We start from the raw sequence: 12,793 nt of genomic DNA, 5'->3' as shown, positions 1-12,793 counted from the left end.
TGCCCGGCTTCAACTACCATTTTTATCACTTGCTTTTTCTGACCTTTCAACTGCAATTTTATATATATATATATATATATATATATATATATATATATAGGCTCAGTTCTTTCACACAATCAACATTCCAAGACTCAACAAGAAAGCATGAGGGTGGAGTAATGGGCAAAACTAGGAAAGAAATTAACAAAATAATTTCAGAAAGTACTTTTCTGTAAAGGGAAGGATTAATAGTAAATATTTTACGCTTTGAAGAACAAAGAGTCTTTCACATTAATGTTTTTCGCTTGTTTGCTCTTTTTGTAGCCTTAAAAATTAAAAAAAAAAAAAAACAAAAAACTATTTTTAGCTCTCAGGACAAAAATCAAGCCACCATCAGGATTTGGCCTGTAGGCAACAGTTTGCCTATCATTATTATACTAAAGAGTTCCAGCATGCTAATTTATTTATCAGAGACATTCAGAAGTTTCTCCAAGGCAGTAAAGCCTAGAGGGCATGTTGAAGCCAATTATACTAATTTGGAAAGATGCTTCAAGCTACAAAGAGTGAAGAAGGCAAAATGTCTCAATCAAGAACAAATTTGGAACTTTTGAGAAATGAAAAGGAATCACTGTAGTTCAAGCCAAGGAAGAAAGTAGTAAAAAGATGAGGTCAGACATTCAAAAAGATCATATTACACAGTGCTTTGTAGTCTGGGGTTCCATTCTAAATGCAAAAGAAGATACTAAGAAGATGGCTCAAGATGAGACCCAGATGGAAGAAGGATTCAAGCTGTCCTCTGAACTCTACTGTGCCCCACCACACACAGGCAGGGGGAGTGCGCACATGCCCCCCCACACACACACACACATTTAAAGAAATAAGTGTAAAATAATAGTCCCTGTTTCTGTTTTTGTTGTCTTTTGTGTTTATTTTTTAAGGCAGTCTCATAAATCCCAGACTATCCTTAAATGCTATTGACTATCCTGAATTTCTGATCCTCTTGCCTTCATTTCACAAGTGCTGGGATTATAGACATGCACAACCACACACATAGAGCTCTAACAGGGCCTAGAGAGATAGCCTTGAATTAAGGATACATACTGTTCTTCCAAGGGGACCAGGGTTCAAAAATCCCATCACTGTAATTCCAGCTCTAAGGAATCTTGATCGACAATTCTACCTTCTGCAGGCTACCCAAGAATGTATATGGTACACAGACATACATGTAGGCAAAATACCCGTAAGTGTAAGATTTTCATAATTTTAAAAAATGATAATATTGATAGCCAGTTTTTAAAAAATATTCCAGTTGGGAACTGAGGAGACGACTTGATCTAAGTGTTTTGCCATACAAACTAAAAATCTGAATTGGGATTCCTAGACAAATATTTAAAAAACAAGGGACTGTCTATAGTTCCCCAGAATTAGATAGGTAGAGAAAAGGGGATCCCTGAAGCTTGTTGGCCAACCAGCCTATCTAAGATCAGGAAAAAAAAAAAAAAAAAACTGTCTCAAATATAAGATGGAGGGGCTGGAAAGATGTCTCAGCAGTTAAGAGGACTGGATGCCCTTCGAGAGGTTCAACTCCAGCATCCACAACGTGGCTAGAACTCCAGTTCCAGGGGTTTAACTAACACCCTCCTCTAATCTTCATGGGCACTGAACACACACATGATATGAAGACATTCATGCAAGCAAATCATTCTCACACACATACAAAATATAAATAGCTGAATCTTTTATTTGTTTTGTTTTGTTTTGAGACAGGGTTTCTGTTTTCTGGCTGTCCTGGAACTCACTATGTACACTAGACTGACCTTGAACTCAGAAATCCACTTGCCTCTGCCTCTGAGTGCTGAGATTAAAGGTGTGCACCACCACTGCCAGGCTATAAGAAATATTTTATGCATGAATGTTTTACCTAAATAAATCTCTTAACAAAAAAAAAAAAAAAAAAAAAGGTGGAGAACAACTGAGGAAGACATTCCAACATCAATTTCTGCCCTCCACATAAAAGTACAAATGTATATCAAAGACACTCCATGAAATTTTTTGGAAAGACAGGTAAAAAGCAGTAACTGAAATATGGAGCACTAATTTAACTTGAAATGCTATTCACCGGTATTTATTCAAAGTCTAGTTCCAAAGTTATTAAGAGTGTGTGCATGTGCGTGTGTGTGTGTGTGTGTGTGTGTGTGTGTAAAGTTCATACAGTAAATATGTTATGTTTTTGCAGGTCATGTAGTCTCTATTCTAACTACTCAGTCTGCCTTTACAGTATGAAAGTAGTTATAAACAAACTTACTTTCATACAAGTTTCTAGTTGCAGTAATGCTCTGAAAATTATGAAATCAATTACAATAAAGCTCAGATACAACACATACATTTCCAAAAACAAAAGAAAAACTTTCCTTCACATTACTTGCCTTTTTAAAAGCTGATTATCTCGTGGGGAAAAAAATAAGTATGGGAAGGGAGGTTTGACAAAGCATTATTACTATATTTAAATAACAATAAAGAAGCTGGGCAGTGGTGGTTGCATGCGTTAATCCCAGCACTTGGGAGGCAGAGGCAGGTGGATTTCTGAGTTTAATGCCAGCCTGATCTACAGAGTGAGCTCCAGGACTGCCAGGACTATACAGAGAAACCCTATCTCAAAAACCAAAAAATAAAAATAAATAAATTTAAAAATAAATAAATAAAATTAACCATAAACTCCTGTAGTTTCTACTATCTTCAGTGAAAATCAGAAACAAAACAAAAAAATGAAATACTTAAGTCACCCCATTGTTTCAGCAAATCTATTAGTTTTTAAGAGCATGACAACAGCTTTTGAATCTATAAAAATTAAGAAACTAATAAAATGAAATGCTGAGAATTTTCATTCTAGTCTGAATATAGGTCATAACAAAATCCCTTACTTATAGAAAAAGAAAGTGCTGGATACACTATAAAATCAAAATTGTAAAACTCATCTGACAGCTGAGAATACCAAAAACAAAAACAAAAACCCAAAACCTAAACAAGTTCAATTCCAGACTTTACTTTCTAAGTAAACAGTAAAAAGTATAATTCAACTCTTAAACTCAAGATTGTTGCACAGGGGCAAACAATCAATCCTTAGACTGGCATGACAGATTTAAATTCAGGAGTTTTAGAAGCAAAGCTACCATACACAAGCTAAAGTCTTTGCAATGGAGCAATTAGTCTATGGCCACAACACACTGAATTAATTCCATCTTGCCTGACCCTGGAAAATAACCATGGTCAGGCCTGGCTACTTCTTGGATGGGAACATAAATCACTGTGTACTAATCAAAGAGTAGAAGAGGAAGACAGCTGGGCAGTGGTGGCTCACACCTTTAATCCCAACACTCGGGAGGCAGAGGCAGAGGCTGGTGGATTTCTGAGTTCAAGATCAGCCTGGTCTACAAAGTGAGTTCCAGGACAGCTAGGGCTAGACAGAGAAACCCTGTCTGGAAAAAACAAACAAAAAAAAAAAAAACCAGAGGTATAACATAAAGCAAATATATAGAAAGAGAAACTAACTTAAATAGCATATTTTGTTACAAAGTGGAAACTGAATAAACACAACATAAAATAAAACCTAAACTAACTATGGTTGTAGCATACCGGTACATAAGTAAATTCCAGGTCGGAAAAAAAAATACATTAGTTTAAAACCCTTTTAGTTAACATGCCTTTTTCCAAGAATCAGCAGTTAGAAATGTACTGTTCTTAGTACCTATAATATTTATATACCTAAGAAACCATGAAACTGTGATGCAGAAACAAGAAAAAGAAAAAAGCTACTTATTACTCAAATAGAATGGCTTTTAAAACAAATCTTATAAAAATATATTTTATATACCAATAGGGAAGGGAAATGATTTGAGATATTTTGGCAGAGAAGTATAAGTTTAAAGTAAAAAGACCCGAAGAGTAAGACTCAGCAAAAAATATATATTTAAGGTGAGCCTGTTCTACTACTTAGCAAGTTCTAGAACTATATAATGAGACTGTCTCAAAAAAAAAAACAAAACAAAAAAACACAACAACAACAACAAAAACAACATTTAAGATGAAAAAGTTACTGAAAAAAGTTACTGAATAGGCTTAACAACACACACATATATATACATGCATAAATTATAAATTCAGATTAAAAAAGATCAATGCACGGCATCTAAAATAAAACAGAGAGAGAGAAGGAGAAACAAAAAGGGATAAGGATCAGAGTCAGACAAGTGAAACAATTCCAAACCATCCTAAAGGAAAAATAAAGGGAGTGCACAGCACAGAAGTCTCAAGTTTGCAGAACTTTTCCAATATTCATACATAAAGCCACAGGTCCCAAACTCAGCTAAACAAAACAAAACAAATTAGCAAACTGGGCTTTCTATGGCAAATCAAAGGTTAAAAAAGAAAAGACAAGAAAAGCAAGGCTGAGAGATGGCTCAGCAGAGTAAAGAGTCCTAGAAAGTCTTCTGCAGGAGCTGAGTTTGATCCCCAGCACCCACATGGAGGCTCAGATGTGTCTGTACTTCCAGTTCTAGAGATCAAACATCCTCTTCTGGTCTCTGCAAGCACCAAGAATGAATGTGGTATACATAAATACATGTAAGCAAAACACCCATACATATAAAACAATATTTTTTTAAAAATAATAATTTAATGTACCCCAAGAAAAACAACACATTACTTTGAGAGTAACAATATTGACAGCTGCTTTTCATAAGAAATAACAGAAGCTAAAAAATATGAGATAACACATTTCTAAAAGAAACAATCTGCCAACATAGAAATCTAGACTCTAAAAAAATATCCTTTTCTTTGGTTTGGTTTTTGTTGTTGTTTTGTTTTTACTTTTCCAGACAGGGTCCCTCTGTGTAGTCTTGGCTATCCTCAAACTCAGAGATCCACCCACCTCTACCTCCTGCTTGATGGGATTAAAATGTCCTTTAAAGGGCTGGCGTGATGGCTCAGCAGGTAAGAGCAATGACTGCTTTTCTGAAGGTTCTGAGTTCAAAATCCCAGCAACCACATGGTGGCTCACAACCACCTGTAATGAGATCTGATGCCCTCTTCTGGTGCATTTGAAGTCAGCTACAGTGTACTTATGTATAATAATAAATATTTTTTTTAAAAAAAAAGAAAGCAATAAAAATGTCCTTGATACATTTAGATTAAAATGTTTATTTTCAGAAAGACAAAAGACAAGAGAATCAATACCAATACACATCAAATTCATAAAATGTAAAAAGAATTTTAGTTCATTAATAGCAGAAAGAAAATTATGTCAAACAGAATTCTAAATCTACAGGAAGGAATATACTAGAAACACTAAAAACCTGATAGCTATATCTACTCTCATCATTTCTATTCACTATTGTAATAGAGGTGACAGACAGTGACAAGATGCAAGAAAAAGAATTGAAGTCATAAGGAGGGAAAAATTAAAATCACCTCTAGTCTCAGGAATACACAAAGGAATACACAAACATGTAAAATTGGCGAATGAATCCAGAGTTCAAAGGACACATGTCTATACACAAAAAGCAAATATATTTCTCAATGATGAAAAGGGAAATTTGAAAAGCAGTATCTACAAAAGATTTTTTAAAAAGAGTATCAGCCAGGCGGTGGTGGCGCACGCCTTTAATCCCAGCACTCGGGAGGCAGAGCAGGCGGATTTCTGAGTTCGAGACCAGTTTGGTCTACAAAGTGAGTTCCAGGACAGCCAAGGCTATAAAGAGAAACCCTGTCTCGAAAAACCAAAAAAAAAAATTAAAAAAATAAAGAGTATTTAGCAATAAAACTAACAAAAAAATACAGAAAACCTCCAAACTGAAAACTATAAAACTTTCTTGAAAGAAATAAATGCCAACAAATGTAGATATAAACAGAAAGATAAATATCCTTACAATGCAAATTTTACACAAATTGTAAACTCAATGCAATCCCAATTAATACCTCAGCAAGACAGGGCCTTGCTACTAACAAGAAACTAACTGTAATTCCAGTTACTTGAGACCCTGTGGTGGGAAGTTTAATGTTCATATGGACTACATAGCAAGTCTAAAGGAACCCAACCAATGTAACAAGATCATCTCAAACAGCAAAATAAAAATAAAAAAAATAAAGGTCTGGTAGTCTAACTCAATGACAGTGTTGACCTAGCATTGTTCAAGGGCTCTTAGGCTCAATCCCTAGTTAAAGGAAAAAAGACGAAGAAAAATTCAGCAAAGCTACTTTCTGGATATGGGCAAACTTATTAAAAAGTTAATATAGAAAGTAACCAGGAGGCGTGTGTGCGCCTTCTCTCAGCTGGTCTGCCCGAGACCCCCTGAGCATGAACCTTAGTTCCCCGCGCGGCACCATTTCCACTCTGACAAGATGAAAGAAACGATCACGAACCTGAAGAAACTCGCCAAACTGCAGGCACAAGTGCGCATTGGTGGGAAAGGAACTGCTCGTAGAAAGAAGAAGGTGGTTCACAGAACAGCCACAGCAGAGGATAAAAAACTGCAGTTCTCCTTAAAGAAGTTAGGGGTAAACAATATCTCTGGTATTGAAGAGGTGAACATGTTTACAAACCAAGGAACTGGGATCCATGTTAACAACCCTAAAGTAAAGGCGTCTCTGGCAGTGAACACCTTCACCATTACAGGCCACGCTGAGACAAAGCGGCTGACAGAAATGCTTCTCAGCATCCTCAACCAGCTCGGTGCAGACAGTCTGACTAGTTTAAGGAGACTGGCTGAAGAATTTTGATGAGGCTTCTAAGTATGAGGCAAACTGAATTGAAGCAACTTCTGAAGAAGGTGATCCTTGCAGAAATTACAGGAGCAGCTATTTTATATCATGACTGCTTTTTAAAAATTTTTTGTTTATTATGGATCTGATAAAATCTATATCTCTAATATTTTTAAGCCCAAACCCCCCGATCACTGCAGCTCTTTTCAGTTTTCGCTTATACCTAATTCATTATTCTTTGCGGCAAATAAAGCTGAAGAAGCCTGGGAATAAAGTTTGGAAAGGGTTAATAAAATTCTTTGCCTACTTGAAAGAAAGAAAGAAAGAAAGAAAGAAAGAAAGAAAGAAAGAAAGAAAGAAAGAAACCAGGTATGATGGTATATGTTCAAAAAGTCGAGTACTTGTAAACTAGAAACAGAAGGAGTTAAAGGCCAGTCTCTGCTATATAGCAAGTTCAAGACCAGTCTTGACTACATGAAACCCTGCCAATAAATAAATAACCAAATAAGTAAATAAATGGCTAGCAATAGCTAATATCATAGTGAAGAAGCAAACAAAATTAGATACTACAGTACAAAAGCCACAATAATAAACGTAATAGAATAATACTTCAAAATAAGTCGTCAATGGCACAGAAAAAAAATAGACCCACACAAATATCATTCAACCAAATTTTGACAGACAAAAGAAAAAGTGTTCAATAAAACAAAAACGTAAGCTCCTACAGTATAACAGCAGAGGGGAATCTAGGTGAGCGTAAATATAGTTTAGATTATAATTCTTAAGAATACACCAAAAGCATAACAGAAAACTCCAATTCAGTTCCCAGCACCCAGGTCAGGCGCCTCACAACTGCCTGTAACTACAGCTTCAGAGGATCCAATACACTCTTCTGGCTTTCCTGGTCACCTGCATACTCAGGCACATACCCATCCTGGCCATCCTAGAACCTACTATGTAGACCATGCTGGCTTCCAACTCTCAGAGATCCACCTGCCTCTGCCTCCTTAATGCTGCGATTAGAGGCCTGTACCACCACACTCGTCCCAACAGAAATAAAACTGTATGAAACCCAAAGAACCCAAGATAACCTATAATTCTGTAATTTTAAAAAATATAAAGGATATTGCTTTTATATAATTAGAAAATAATATTTTAAATATATAGCTATCTCTAACTGGATCCAAATATGTGATTTAGAGGACTAGAGAGATGTCTCCCTGGATAAAGTTGAGCAAGCATTGACTACATACATGAGTTCAGATCTCCAGAACCAAAATAAAAGCTTGCCAGGACAATATGCATCTGAAACAACAGACAGATAAGGACTCTAGTGGTAGAGACAGAAGATCTTATGACAAGTTCACCCTCAACAACACAGCAAGTCTGAGGCCAGCCTGTGCTATTTGGGAGGAGGGGCAGAAACAAATAACTTGCTACAGATATAACTATATAGATATAGAAGAACTAATATCTAAAACACATATAGAATTCCTAGCAATAAGTGTAATAAAGACAGAACCCTTAATGGAAAAAAATAAGTAAACAACTTGAACGTAATTTACAAAAAGAAATTCAAACAATGAGGTATAGAATTGTTTGAATTGTCTCAGCACGCAAGAAGCTGAGGCAGGAGGATCTGGAGTTCTAAACCAATCTAGGCTTCAAAGCCAGTTTTAGATTAGCCTGAACTACAGAAGACTAACCTAAAAAAATAAAAAACAGAAAGAAACAAAGAAAGACAGACAGACAAGAAGAAAGAAAAATAAAAGGTAGAAAAGATGTAGTTTCAGTTATTTAAATCATGAGATACTATCAGTTGGCAAAAAAATTTAAATCTACAGTATCTAATTTTGAGGAGGATCCAGTCCAAGGAAAATTCTCATATACTGTGTTGGTAAAAGTAAAAACTAAAACCCCTCTGTCATCATCTAAGTTTTAATTTGCTCATCCTTTATGACCTATCTTCTCTTGTGACCAAGCAATTCTGTTCACACAAACTTTCAAAAATATCTGCAAATGTGTTATTATTAGATATAAGCATGCACACCATTCTATCATTGTCTTATAAGAGCAAGAAATTAAAATCAATTCAAATGATTATCAAAACCAGAATGGCTAACTGGCATATAATCTAATGGATAGATTTACCACAATGAGATCTAATAAATTATGACTACAATAATCTGTAATTAATTTTTCAATTACTATGATGAACTCAATTTCTATCACATAAAATATACAGAGTTATTCAGCTCATACGTTTAAAAATAAGGAGAACTACAGTATTTAGGAATATACTACTGGCATTTAAAATCATGAAGGATTGGGTCAAGGATTTTGCTCAGCAGTAGCAAAGTATATGACCAGAAAGCAAGCACAGGGTTTTAAGTTCATTCCTTCTCACCAAGAAAAAGGAAAAGGAAGGAGTAAAGCAAGGTTATGTTTGTGAATTAGGACAAAAGCTTCTACAAAGGGACATATATTGACAAAGTAAAGATAGAAATGGGTTATTTTGATTTGCTGGGCTAGACAATGACACAAATACATCAAAAATATTTAAACTGTGTATGTTCTTCATACAGTCTCAAACATTCACATAAATGTATGTAAATGGAAAAAAGTAATTGCATGTGACTACTAAGATTTGTGAGGGTGTGTGTGCAGGTGCAGGTTTGTAGAGTGCATGCAGGTGGACATCAAAGGTCAAACAAGAAAAAAACAAAATTTGGGGAGAGTTAGTCCTACCCAGTTTTTTGAGACAGCGTCCTGAAACTCACTCTACAGACCAGGCTGGCCTTCAACTCAAGAGATTCCCCCAGCCTCTACCTCCTGAGTTCTGGGATTAAAGGCATGAACCATCACTACCTAGCTCCTACCCATCTTTTTAAAAATAAAGATAAACAGATACACATATGAATTCACAAGGCTGACCTGTGTGACAGAAGACCTGAATTGGTTTAAGTCAGATGGGGGTCCCAGTACTGAAAGGAAAAAATGGCTCCCACCCCTAATAAAGAAGCTCTCAGGAATTGATACCTAGTGGCAAGGGGAAAATCAATTTTCTCCAATGGAATGTCACTGGGTATATCAACCAACACTCCAGGGCAGGCCCTATGCCCAGGAGTAGTTAGCCAACATAAAATGAACTCAAACATGTTTCTGTGGAGTTTTTGTTTCATTTTGCTTTGTTTTGATTTTTTTTTTTTTTTTTTTTTTTTTTATTTTTTTTTTTTTTTTTTTTTTTTTTTTTTTTTTTTTTTTTTTGGTTGGGGGTTGTTTTGGAGTTTTGTATTCTTGGTTTAACCTGTTTCTTTTGATTTCCATTTCTGGGATATGTTTCTTGTTCTGGGTTTTTGTTTGCCTATTTGTTTTGAGAGAAAGAACATGAAACTGGGTGCTAGAGAGTTGGGAAGGATGTGAGGGTGTTTTGGAAAGGAAAAAAACATACGTAAAATTTTACAGCTGAGCTATTCTCATACATTTTTGATCTTAGCACTCAGAAGGCAAAGGCAGGTGGATCTCTATGAATTTGTGGCCAGATTGATCTCCAGGACAGCCAGAGCTATAGTGAGAGCCTGTCTCAAAAAATAAAATAAAATAATAAATAAAATATATGGGGCTGGAGAGATGGCTCAGCTGTTAAGAGCACTAACTACTCTTCCGAAGGTCCTGAGTTCAAATCCCAGCAACATGGTGGCTCACAACCATCCGTAATGAGATCTGATGCCCTCTTCTGGAGTGTCTGAAGACAGCTACTGTGTACTCACATATAATAAATAAATAAATAAATCTTTAAAAAAATTTTTTTTTAAAAAAACCTTTAAAAATAGATTTCTTACTGGTCTTAGGCTTGCCAATTAGGCCAGTAAGGTATTCTGCATGGCCAGACCACCACAAGAGTTTGCATGGCTGCAACTCTCCAGTGTTGGAATTATAAGTGCACATCATCATTTTATTTATTTAAGTTTTTGGGGGTTTTTTGTTGTTGTTGTTGGTGGTGGTGGTGGTGGTGGTGGTGGTTTTGGTTTTGACCCAGGGTTTCTCTGTATAGCCTTGACTGTTCTAGAACTCACTCTGTACAACAGGCTGTCCTCGAACTTAGAGATCAGTGAGGGGGCTGGGATTAAAGCTGTGCACCATTTCCAACCAACTTAGTACATATTTTTTTTAAACTAACACGATTTATAATTTTTCACATCCTCCACAAATGCCCACTGCTAGAGTAAAAGACAAATAGAGTCTGAAGGGTTCAGTTCCCTAATATCCAACACCTAGTCTATAACATTAGGGTTTGAATTCCTTGCAGTCTAAGTTTCCCTTCCCTCTCCCTTTACAGTATGTTTCTGATCTCTCACTCCTTATATAGTGTGCATCTGAGAAGTCTTACTGTTCCCTAAGTAGGCAAGTACTGACTGCTTCAACTCTATAATCTGAAAGATTTAGGACAGAAGGGGGGGGGCATTAAAATTAAAGAAAAAAGAAGAAAAGAATTCATGTACTTTACATGTAGAGGCAGAGATTGGTGGATCTCTCTGAGTTCAAGACCAACCTAATCTACAGAATGAGCACCAGAACAGCAAGGGCTATGTAGAAATACCCTGTGTGAAGAAAAGAAAAGTGAAGAAAAGAAGGAAAAAGATAATCTTTATGTGCCAATAAGAAATGGTCTCCAGAAATCACACTGAATAAAACTTTTTTAAAATCTCGTATAAAGCAACACATGCCAGGCATGGTGGCGCACGCCTTTAATCCCAGCACTTGGGAGGCAGAGTCAGGCGGATTTCTGAGTTCGAGGCCAGCCTGGTCTACAGAGTGAGTTCCAGGACAGCCAGGGCTACACAGAGAAACCCTGCGAGGCTGGGGGGGGAGCAACACATACAGTATGCTAATTTGGGTGTATAAATGGAGGATTTGAAAGAAAAAAATACTACACACATAAATGAGATCCCCAAATTTATCTTGGCATATGATTTCTCCTTTTATACTTTGCAACTATTTTGCATATCTAAACAATAGAATTAAATCAATAAAGAGAAATTATTCCTAAAATAAAAACTAGACACTAATACATATCAAACTGGCACCAATCGCACCAAGAAAATAAATAGTACTATGTATTCCAAACAATAAATATATCCTTACTAAAATACACTGACAAAAGAAAAAAGAAATTTGAACTTTAATATTAGAGTTCTTTATTTTGAACCTACAAAGAATAGACATTATTAAAGCACTAAAGAACAATGTCAAAGCTGAATTCCCATAAGTTAGCATACTTAATTATAGGAGTAAAAAAAGGTACTTTTAAAATACAAAGTCATAACAAATACCACCTTACACCCTGTCAAACTTGGATCTCTAATAGGGGGACACCTAACATCATGTACCTCCATTCCGGCTTGTCCAACCTCTTAACTGCAATGTCATGCTGTCAACTACAAAGTTCATGCTTAAAAACATTTCAGTCAAGTCACCAAAAGAAAAAGAGTTTCAAAATGTATTAAGTTTACAATTTTCGGTTGGACAGAAGTTATTGCTATCCTCATACATGTGGTCTGCAGCCTAGATGATATACGCATATCATAATGACATATTCCATTACCCATAAAAGACTTTGCCAAAAAAATTAACACATTAAACAAGCCTTAAAAAGATAGCCTTAAATTCAAAAATAGAGACCAGAAAAGAACAAATTATACAACCACACCAAGAAACAATTAGGTAACTCTAGAAAACAAGACATTCTTCAAAATAATCTGTTCTTTCAAGCAATTTCAGTATCTTATAGAAAAGGGCATTTCAGTATCTTATGAGAAAGAACTATTCTAAAGTATAAGAGATAAGTGAGGGGCTGGTGAGATGGCTCAGTGGGTAAGAGCTGTTCTTCCGAAGGTCCAGAGTTCAAATCCCAGCAACCACATGGTGGCTCACAACCACCTGAAATGAGATCTGACTCCCTCTTCTGGTGTGTCTGAAGACAGCTACAGTGTACTTACATATAATAAATAAATAAATCTTAAAAAAAAAAAAGAATAATAAAAAAAAGAATTTA

At 35.8% G+C, this 12,793-nt stretch overlaps 2 protein-coding genes and 1 pseudogene across 6 annotated transcripts in view; 1 reads left to right on the top strand and 2 right to left on the bottom strand.

Moving 5' to 3' along the window:
• Gramd2a (GRAM domain containing 2A) overlaps positions 1 to 12,793 on the bottom strand; it is a 104,188-nt gene that overhangs the window by 4,321 nt on the left and 87,074 nt on the right. The gene's annotated exons all lie outside the window — the stretch shown is intronic.
• The window catches only part of Myo9a (myosin IXA), a 173,112-nt gene that overhangs the window by 151,151 nt on the left and 9,168 nt on the right, over positions 1 to 12,793 (bottom strand). The gene's annotated exons all lie outside the window — the stretch shown is intronic.
• Positions 6,379 to 7,044, top strand: LOC110302350 (annotated as a pseudogene).

Source organism: Mus caroli, chromosome 9 (genome assembly GCF_900094665.2).
Source record: "Mus caroli chromosome 9, CAROLI_EIJ_v1.1, whole genome shotgun sequence".
Lineage (NCBI taxonomy): Eukaryota > Metazoa > Chordata > Mammalia > Rodentia > Muridae > Mus > Mus caroli.
This window is presented reverse-complemented; position numbering and strand designations above follow the sequence as displayed.